Genomic DNA, 11,806 nt, shown 5'->3' with positions numbered 1-11,806 from the left:
CAATCCAATCATCGACGCTCTCCTCTGGGATAAAGGTGACCACTTGTAAAACAATTGAGGGATTTAAATTTAACGACCAGAAGCTGCAAAACTAGAAAGATAAACTCATGTATGTTCTTTTTTTTCCTTTTAACAAAAGTATCAAAAAATTACTTTTAATATGGGGCAATTTTGGGGCAAAAAAGGTTCTTGGCAGAAGCATTAAAGTCATCTTTGCTAAAAATTATTGCATATTTTAGAAATTCAAGCTTATTGTTCAGATGTTTAGTCTTATCTTGAATCTCCTTTTGAGGAATTAATTGGTAGCTTGGGATTCTGAACTGGCCATTTCAAGTTTTCAAAGCAAACTAATGTGTACATACGGCACCAGGGGTAAAGAAAATGAGGAAGGCAGGTAAAGTACTTGGGTGATGAATTGAAGACAGAAATGCATTTTTTTTTTCACTGCTGGTTATGCATTAACCGAGATCCTTTTTCTCTGTAAATACGCTTTTTACCTTGAGAATATATATTCAATCATTGATTATGGTCTGTTCTGTTAAATTATGGATATTGACACAGTACAGTCGTACAGAAAATGGCCAAAGGCCAAGGCTGTTCTAACACACCCTAATAAGTAATTAAAAATCTATATATTTAGTAAATATTAACACATTTATTGAAGGTAAATTTATAAGAAAAAAGAAAAAAAAGAGGTGCACATGCAACGCTAAGTTTATCAGACCATACAGAATAACTTTTGTAAATGTGACTTTTAAGGACAAAATATTAAATTTATGGTTCTGTTTAGCTTAGATAAGTTAATTTTCAGTGCGTATCTAATCAGGTTTCAATCCTTTTGTCGGCCGGTCTTCAGAGGTAGAGGTCAAAGTGCTATCACATACACTGTTTACAATATTACAGTTTTCCAAGTCTAGCTCAGACTCTTTAATCAGTAAAGATTTTATTTCCTTCTGATCACAATTTGGACAAACTATTTATAATCTTTGTCTTCAGTGACATCCCTGTTCTCGAAGCGTCAAAGCTAACCTCCACTTAAATCCACATTTAAAACTAGCCATACCATCAGGTGTCAGAGATTAGGTAACTAGAGTAATATTTGATCAACAAGTAATTGTTTTGAGCATTTATGTCTATAATTTAACAAATATTTTTTTTTACTAATTTATCTCAAGTTTTTCTGATTAGAGACACAGAACCAACAAATACAAACAGCAAAGTTGAGAACACCAGACTTTGGTCAGTTAACTCCATCCCTTTTGCCTAAGGTACAACAACTTTGAATCTCTGCAAGCAATCTTAAGAAAAAAAAATACTCTGTTACTCTTTATTTTTAGGCATGAAGCAGTTTTACAGAAGTTTACAGAAGTACACACAGAAAAAAATACACAAAAAGCTCATTCACTTCACTGCTTTGGTCCAATAGCTATACAATATCTATAACTATAACAATTTCAGACTGAGGTTTCTTCGCCTAAGATCATACTCAATCTCAAAGAAACTAACTGACAAAACATGCATTTAGCATTCAGGACCCTTTAGTTCATATAGATATGTTTAATTCATCTCCTTGTTAAAGTACTCTTTAGAAAAGATCCTCATTGCTACTATGGTGGTTGCATGGTCACTAAAATTAAGCAAAAAAGCCCTCACCACTACCAAAAGAAAATACATTTTCAACAAAAGACAAAACAAAGTTTGACACTGTACCAGAATCTTTTGCAACAAGCACAGCTACAGAAATGAGGTACTGGCTTTCACTTATGCTTTTATGAAATATTTACCATTAACTACAGAAAGAGGAAAAAAACATTTATAATGCATTTTTTAATATAAGTGGTTACTTATTTACTTTCTATTAGATCATTGCATTTTTGAATATTTCCATTTTTAGTGACCAAATATTACTTAACAAAATGCAATGTTAAATATCTGATAATTTCATAGTTTAAAAAAATGTATTCTACGTTGCACAAAAGAGACTGCTGACTAGGAAATATTCCACCACGTAGGAGTGGTCTCTTGGCTGCCAGCCAGGCACGTGCAAACTACAGTGACCTTTGCTTGACGGGTACTTGAGCCTTGAATACAAAATTTATATAACCCTTTCAGCAGTTCCAGATAGATGATTCAACCATTTGAATACTGCATCATGATAACCACTTGGGGAGTGATTTGTATTTTATCACATATTAGACAGAATCCCTTTTATACATTTAGTTTAACTGAACTTTCCAAATATAAAAAAAATTTAAAAAAAAGTTTTCAAGCTTCCGGATCTTTATTGTAGATCTAATAGATCGGAATACAATTATTGATATGACAGGAATACTGGGAGATGCAGCACAAGGTGATGGTGGCAAAGGCCAAACAAAGGGCATCTGAGGACTTGAGGGAGAGAGGTGGATCTGTACAGGTATAGAAAGCAGAGAATAAAGTACCTGAGCAGGTTAGGGTGAACAACAGAAAAGGAAATGAATGCAAAGGTTCCACACGTGTGATGTAAAGATAGAAGGAGAGCTTTGAAGAGCTGATGAATGAGGACAATGCTAGAGAGCACAGAGTAGAAGAGGTGCCTGCTATGGAACAGGAAGATGCTAAGATCAGTAAGGAGTGAATTAAGGAAAGCATTGAAGAGGGAAAAGATAGTCGGTCAATGAAACAAACCCGTGGAGCTACCAGCAAGAAAGAGAGGAAAGGTGTAGAAGACTGTGGTGTGAGGCTGTAGACAAAGGTGGTGGTGGTAGAACTAAACTTTGAGGTTTAGAGGATGACAAAGATGGATAGGATAAGGAATGAAAACATCAGAGGATTGGTTCATGTTAGATGTTCTGGAGATAAATACGAGACAGCACTGGAGATGTTAAGAGCAGGGACAGTGATTATGTAGGTAAAAGGATGATGAGGTTGTTACCAGGAAGAGACCAAAAGGAAGAATACATCATGTGTGTTGTTCGGAAGGATTTGAGGATGCAGAGGATAGGCTTATAGAGGCTAATTATTTAGGGATTCGTTGGCTTTATCTTGGTAAAACTCATAAATAGGAAGCATTTGAGAGAAAAAAAAAAAAACAACTTGTTTAATGCTTTAAATCTGTCCTCTCGATTTGTTACAGAATCCAAAAGAAATTCGGTTTGAGGCTGGCACCTTCATCAATCCCTGCCATAATATGATTAATTATCTGCCTTTCACGGGAACCCTTTTACAACTAAGATAAGCAGTTTAGTCAAAACAGCGATTCAGCAATTTATTCATCATCAAGCAGAGGGAAGAAGGCCACAAAGGTCTGTTTTTTTGTCATCAACATCTTCTGAGAAGAATCTGTGGGAACTAGATCACCAACAGCTAAAACAGTTAAAAGTGTGTAGTAGCAAGGTTTAGAGATGGAAAAATATCTATCTTTAGATTCCTAAGGCTCTTAATGGTGTATGACTATCTTGACTGAAATTTATCTGAAGGATTGTGTGACAAACTGGCAATGTGGATACATCTTCAAACATTGAAACAAGGGACTTACAGGGGAATTACTTTCCCTATAGCCTCCATGTTATGGACTATATGGTTGAGTCAGTAGTCACTCCTAATTCTAGCAGAATCAGTGTGGGTTAACCAGGGAACACTGAATCAACTTTTCATCCCTGCTGGAGTCCTGGAGGGAGATGTTGCCAGCACGTCTAACTACAAGGAGACTCAATGTCAGCAGTCACAGAGGAGAGACTGAAGTCTAGTGACATACGGTATTCTGATGCACTGCTCCAAAATAAGCTGCCACTAAATGAAAAGTAGAATATTTGAATTTTTTGCATACTTTTTGCACTTGGACTGAAGTTTTCTTCAAACATGAATTTAAAGACACTAGAAATTGAATCAAAAATGCCTTAAACTACTCAGAAACAGACTGGTAGAGTAAAAACTCACACAGATAGTCTTAGTCACAACTCCCCTTATGGGTGGGTGGTCTGCCGGTTTAAAAATGGGCAAACCGTACGGGGTACGCAGTTGGCCCACACAAAATTTAAAGAACGCTGAACCCATAGAGCCAAAATGTTCATGCACATTTTTTCCACAGATATGTTGTGGGTGACAGGTCACTGTGAACACTTATGCAACATGCAAAGGTAAGTGTAGTGTGGCAAAAGGGCATCCCATGACAGCATCAGGTATAGGTCATAAGTGCAACTTACATTAGTCATACAAGTGCTTCTCAGCAAACTTACCACACACATGATAGTTGTATGTTCCATTTTAATGACATCCCCTGCTGTGTCCGTAAGACACCTGCGCCCAGTTTACAAGCGTCTGCAACCCTCCACGGGCCGGAAGAACCCAAAAACCCACAGCACTTGTACGGGTGTAGATGACTAAGGCTTATAATATAAGTATTACATTTTCTGGGTTCATGTTTTTCATTTTTACATTATATTCTCAAATAATTTGTTTATTAAATAACAAAAAAAGTGTATGGACAAGCAGCTGATAAAGGTGAGAAATCTGTCACGAATTTTTTAGGGTTTTATTATTATTATTATTTATGGTTCACTTTTCATCCAACTGGTGGCTACAGAGTAGCTCAATGTGATTCTATATTCAAATTTTATTTAGTTGATGTAATTTGTTGATTTGAATTTAGGGAGTTTTAACATACTCAGGTGTAGCCAAAGTTGTTAAAAGGAATAACTCAAAAGGGAAAAAGAAGTTCAACAAAATACTAATGTGCTCGATGAGTCAAATTACTGGGTTTGAATAAAGATTAAGTACATTTATCCCATGAGCTGAAAAGCTGTCATGGTATCAAACAACTTTCCCTATTCTGAAAGGTTCAACTAGTAATGATCAGAGCAAATTTAATGAGAGTGAAGCTGAAGAGCAGCTACTGAGAAAAGGAGTAAATCTGATGATTAATTGGACAAAAAAGACTCATTGAAACTTCACTTCAGAGCGGAGTTCCATAAAAAGCAAGGGTGTGTCGGAAAAGATGAAGAGTTCTGCATTTTCTTATCTACACTGAGTGACCTTCTATGTGCAAACAAAGGAAACTTGACTTTACGTCTGAGTACACTTGACCCATCTCTGTCATTTTTTTCTTTAAAATAACATTCCATGGTACATTTTGATGGATGAAATTACTCTCCCCCCAATTCAAACAGGTGCCAGTATTAACAAAGCCATAAATGTAGGCTATCAACTTAATGTTCCATGAGGTTTGATGGAATGTTTCCAAACCTGTTCAAATATGTCTTTGTTCCAGTTTGAGCTGAATAAATACTTTCAGTTTTATTTACTTCTATCAAATATAGATTCATACTGACAAAATATATTTCATTAAAAAGTTTGAAACAAATAATCCAAAATGAATTATTGTAAAGTGCTAGAAGTTTGCTATTTTTTAAACAAATTTCACCAAACAATATTTTACCATATTACTAGTTGGATTTAAAATATATTAACATAAACACATTACCGTATTTTCCGGACTATAAGTCGCGGTTTTTTTCATAGATTGAATGTCCCTGCGACTTATACTCCAGTGCGACTTATATATGAATTTTTAATGAGATGAGATTTGGACCGTAAGTCTAGAGTGCCCTCTTATGGTGTTCTATGCAATTTATTTACTTTAGTTATTCAGACGTGACACAGAGGACAAAGAATTTAACGGATTTAGTGATATGGAGTGAGATTGCGTGCAATTAATTACAGTAAAGATACAAAGTTGATGAGTTCATGAGAGTATAGTTAAATAAAACTGTTATGTTATATAAATGCTACACCTTTTCGTTTTTTTCATGATGCTAATATGTGAATATGTGTTGACACATATTCAGCCTGTTCTATTCACTTATGAATGTTATAACTTACCTTCCAGGATGATGTAATATCGTTTTTTTCAACCAGTTTGTAAAATAAATTACTTGAAAAAAATGCGACTTATACTCCAGTGCGACTTATATATGGTTTTTTCTTCTTCATTATGCATTTTTTGGCCCCTGCGACTTATACTCCGGTGCGACTTATAGTCCGAAAAATACGGTACTTCCTGACGAGTCAGTATTGGCATATGAACTTTACTGTAATGCTGATGTGTACTTTAGAGCTGTTTCCTGGTCATTACTAATGCTACAGGTACTTTTTCATGCTTCAAACAGCCAAAATATTACAATTAATAAAATAATATAACAAAGAAATACAGAATAATATAACAGAATATTTTAGTGAGTTTCAGAAATTCTTTACTAGACTTTCTGCTGAGCTTATGATTAGTTTTATGTTGCACAATCAAATTGGACTTAAGGATACTTTTAACCTTATAGATATGTCACGACCTTAGGATTTCAGTGATTACAAAAATAAAATAAAATAAAAGTTTGTGTGGAATGACTTTACTATAAAGCCGTTTTTTGTGGATCGTTTTTCTTATTTTTTTCTGAACATTTGAACTCTCCCTCAATATTTTATTTTTTAGCTGTTTAAATATTTTCTTTTTATACAGATAACGCAGGCAAACTGTTCATCAATCAAAAGTTAATGCATAAAGGTATGTCCCAGAAATTAAAATATTGCAAAAAAGTTTAAAGTCACTCAATCCAAATAGATGTATACTTGGAAAACATGCAACGGAATTTTTCAAAAATAAATGACAAAATCTAGAGGACAACAAAATAATTAGAATCCCAGCAGCCACTTAGAATGACCTCAGAGGAAGACTTAGGTTGTGCTGACATTCACCGATTTACATCTTAACTATAATTAATTTATACCTCATATCCTAACTGTTGCAACAAACCAGTCTAGAAAAAAAAGAAGTGAGCTGTTGTTTAATTTTCTCTTTTTAGGTCAAAGTAAATTTTACATTTTATTCATAAATCAAGGGCCCAATCTGGAGGAAAAGTGGAGAAGCACAAATTCAACTATGTGTTGTGTGAAACCTCCAGTCTGTGATGGTTTGGGACACCATGTCATCTGCTTGGTCCACCATATTTCTGAAGCAGCCATCTACCAGGAAATTCTGGAGCACTTCATGCTGCCCTCTGCTGACAAATTGACATTCTAAATTTCTGAGACATGCATTTTTAGCTTTTTACTATCCATAGTCCATAATCATCACAGTTATAAGAAATAATGGCTTGAAATATTTAAGTCTGTGAAATGATTCCATGTGAACTGTGTTTTAGACTTTATCTTTTTGTTTACAAAAAATAATGAACTTCTTCCACAATATTCTAATTTTTTGAGACGTGTATGTCAACTTCAGTGGGATAAACTCACAAGACGCTGAGTTTGAGAGATGATTAGTGAAATGCACAGCGGGCAGCTTTAATTCTTTACACTTTAACTTTGGTAGAACAGAACTGTTGCAGAACAGAACACTATGTGAGCAGCAATGACAGAGCTCCAAAAACTGCATCACCCAGAAATGCAGTCATGTAGACATCAAAGTCCATCCTATGATGCTTCTTTGTAAGCTGTGAGAAAAAGTATTTGAGTTATCTACCTATTGTACTTTTTTAACCAACTAAACATCACAAAAGGTAAAGAGTCACGAGTTTGTTTGATCATTTCTTTGTTGTAACAATTCTTTTTGGCAGTTAATGGGGTAGAAACAGCAGAGCTGAGGTTTTACTTCTGAAAAAAAAGTTTGAAAAGTTTTTGCTTGTTTTCCTCATACTGGCTGCTATTGATTGAAATTCAAAGAAGTAAGACTTAATGAAAGTGTAATGATGTTTTCGATGAACAAACATTGGATTCACTTGGATTCAAGAACCATCTACTGCAGACTGGCGTCTCCTTCTTATAGTGGTTACACTCCTGCAGGGTCCCATTCTTCAACCAGGATTTTTTCAGTTAGCCAATTTTGGTTATTCTGGCACAAACAGCACAAAGATGATGGCTTGAGTGTTCAAGTGAAGTTGAGATCATTAGCAGGACATTCTGTTCTTTCCACTCCCAAATTCTGCAGGTAGTCTCTGATAAACCCCACTGTGGGGGCGAGCCTTGAGGATAGAGTTCTCGGGATAGAGGTCTTTCCAGGACTGGAGATATGGGATTGCCCCTGGGTTGCAGAATCTCATCTTGATATCTTTCTGTTTCAAGATTGGCAGCATGCCGTCTGTTTTGGACTGTCTTGGCAGAGAGCCATCAACCATATCTGTAAACTTTTGAAATTTGTATAAAGTGACTTTTGGCACCCAAGTGGTAACAGGAAACTGTCTCTTTATTCTTCTTGGAATACTCACTTTGTGACTTGTCTCTAACATCCTCATTTAATCTACGAACACACCGGGCATGTGACATTCGTTCACTGAGCCCATAGTGTTCACACTGGACAAGCAGGTAGGGGCTTCTTCTTCTTTTGCTACTGTTTACAGGTGCATATCCGCTAGGGCCGTGGATAATTACTTATGTCTGATTCAATTCAAGAATCAAGCTCGACAATTCTCAAATCAAATCACGATTCTTACTTTTTAATATATGTTTATGTAGTTGCTAAGTCTATTGGATGTATTAAATTAAAATATGTCTTAAATCACTGACTTAGATAGAAAGAAATAGTGTTCGTCAGTAAATATTTTTTTTCTGTCAACTTTTTGGTCACCTTAAGCAGTAAACAAAACCTAAACATTACTGTTGTTTTGGATAATTTAACAACAAATCCTGAAATTGTTCTCCATAGTTTTTCCACCTTTAAAGTTCTGCAACACTTTACAGACAAAAGTATTGGATATTGGCGCCAAAGTATTATGAAAATCATATCAGCACATGGCTGCTTTTCTTTGTTGGAATTACGTTGAAGGGGTTACCGGAATCATAAGAATTTAAACGCTGGAGCTAAAACGCCAGTGTTAAAGCAAATGTGTTTTTTCAGAACGTATGTCAGTATACAGAACTTAAGTCCCATTTTTTTTCAGTAACAACAAAAAAAAAAACACCACTTGAAAATCAATACTTTATTTTAAGGATTTGTTTACTTCCAGTGACAACAGCGCTGCACATTTGAGTTATTTTCAGCTTATAAAGCTAAAATCCAGCATTATTCAGCATTTCAGAACAGAAAACACATTGTTCCTAAATTGTATTTTTACTATACCCCTCTATATTTATAAAGACTGCGAATTGGCAATCTTGGACACAGCAAATACCGTACGTAAATCTTTGGGAGCTGATGTCCACCATCTACAGTTTTAAGAGGCTTGGTGCAAATCTTGCTCCAGGCTTTTTCTTTCACGGCTCTATATCAAGATATCATAAGACTTGGTGTCAAAGAGTTCCGGCCAGGCAAAAACTTTATTTATTCATTTCTCCTGCATGATCATTTTTTTAAATGGTTGGCACTTCTGTGAATAAAAAGGGACGCCATCCATCATATCCGAGTCCCTGATTGGTCAAAGTTCAACCTGGTTGTGTGTAGAGCCTGAAAACTGTCATAGAAACGTGTGTAGCTACGTGTGAATGAGAGGGTTTTGAATATGGAAGCCCATAATGTGCCATCCAAGGTACGGGGTCATCTGGACTCCACAAAACAGCACACTGAACTCTTTTTTTGTAGATGGACCTGAACTTTTAATTTACCAAGACTTACCCTAAACAATATTGCCGCTTGGATTTGTGGAACACGAGGTTTAAGTCGCCTTTGCATGTGGATACTGTTTTTCTGTGTAAATAAAAGTTCTTCAGCATTACAAATAATTGGTAGATTTTTTTATATATATAAATTTAAAACTCATTTGCAAATCTGTGAACAGATTTCAGGCATATCTGTGTTGTTTATTTCAGCTAACTTTGAATTCTTGCATCATTGAACAAAATTACCAGTCACCAGTTGAGTTTTTGTCTGCTATTAGTATTTTTCTTTTTACACTATTACTCATATGTACTGTTTTATTGATTTGTCCTGTATTTTATCTTTTGTGAAGCACTTTGTGAGTGGTCCTTTGTGAAAGTGCTATATAAAAAAAGACTTTCTTACTTACTTACCAGCATAATATCATCAGCATCCTTCAACTTTGTATGAATTCAACTCATGGTTCTGTCAAAGTGCAGAGAATTCTGCTTTCATTCCAGCGTTTTGTATGAAACTGCATCTTCCTGTTACACGCTTGATGTAAAACTGATAAAGAAAAATTCTGCTGTGTGGGGAAAAAAGCTCACATGTAAAACTTCACATAAATGTATTAATAACAGCTGAGATTGTGCAGAAAGTGTGATGGAAATAAATCTTCCTCCCTTGACTTCTTTATTATTTAATAATCAATAACCATAGATAACAGCGGTGGTGGACTGTAGCCTTTGTGGAGAGCACAACACGCTTTAGCTTATTTAATCTTCAATAGATTTACCACAGATATGATAACCTGTGTGTTTTCCCCTTAGAGTCTGCGACATTACGTAAGTTTGAGTTAATGCTCTAATTGGGGTCATAATAAAGGTGAACGAGGCCACATCGCATACGGTAGCAGGAAAAAGAGACATCACATTCTGAACACTGAAGTACTATCTACAGCTACTGTTACTGGTAGACCTTTATATAAAATGACACTGTTACATCACGGCTGTTATTGTCAATAATTTCCCTTTCACTATAAAACAAAAAAGTGGGATAACAGTACCAGATGTACTGAGCTATTTTTATCAACACCAATGTAACCCTTGCGCTATCCTAGGCATGATTACATTAAAAGTGGGGTCATCTGGACCCCACAAGGCAGCGTGATGAACTTTTTTTTTAAGCGATTTTTTATCTTCACTGGTGTCTGTGGCAAACATAAAATCCAGTCCACCTTTTTCATGGGAGGGATCACACATCAATGTAAGGGTGGGGTCATCTGGACCCATAAGAGAGCACAGAGACTATATACTCATAAATGGAGGTGAGTTTGACTAGTTGGATAGGAAAATACTGTAAGAACTCGAAATGAAAAACAAAGTGTAAATAAAATATTTATAAATGACTTCTTCTTTGTCACCTTGTTTCCATTTGTCATGTCAAGATAGAGATTTGCACAATAGCATTAAGGTAAACTGTACCAGCTGTACCAAACTGCTTTAGGAGTGATGGTGTGGTCATAAGATATTGTGTGAAGCTATTCCTGTGAAGGCCTCCAAGAAATAAGTCATAATTCTACAAATTTGAAAAAAAATTATTTGACTAAGTAAAATATTCCGTCACTAGCGTAAGAAAAAAATGTTTTAACCCAGAATTCTTATTTTAAGAAATAAATTCTGGACACTAAGACATATTTTCTTATTCTAATGTTATTTTTGTAATAGAAAAATGTGCTTGATAAAATATTTTGGCTGGAAGACAGAAGAAAAAGACCATTGTTCTTGAGTTATGGGTCTGTCTTTATTTTCTTAAGATTCAGTTATTCCTGTATAGACGGCCAGAGAACAGCAACATAGATATATTTATATATATTCTCATTTCTCTCTCTGGCTGTATTTGTGTCTTTAAATTCCCTGCTTTTTTTTTTATCATTTTTTATTTTTTATTTTTTTGTCATTCTGTGACTCCTGCAACAATACAAACTATTTAAAATGTTCCTCAAATGTCATTAGAATACTATATTTAAAATTAAAATTAAAATAATTACTTCTTTAAAAAAGAAATCTGGTTTGCATTTAAAAAACAAAAGAACTTTAGTAATTTTTAGGAAGTTTATACAATGGTTTGATAATTGTTACAGTCATGTGTAAACAACTAGTCGAAGTTTTAAATGGCAAACAAGTTTATGTTACCAGCTTGACCAGACTTTTAGTAGTAACTTACCTTTATGTTTGTTTATGCTTTTATTTTAGGTTTTTTTAATAT

The sequence above is a fragment of the Oryzias melastigma genome, linkage group LG14 (assembly GCF_002922805.2).
Source record: "Oryzias melastigma strain HK-1 linkage group LG14, ASM292280v2, whole genome shotgun sequence".
NCBI lineage: Eukaryota > Metazoa > Chordata > Actinopteri > Beloniformes > Adrianichthyidae > Oryzias > Oryzias melastigma.
Note: the sequence above shows the minus strand (reverse complement) of the source record.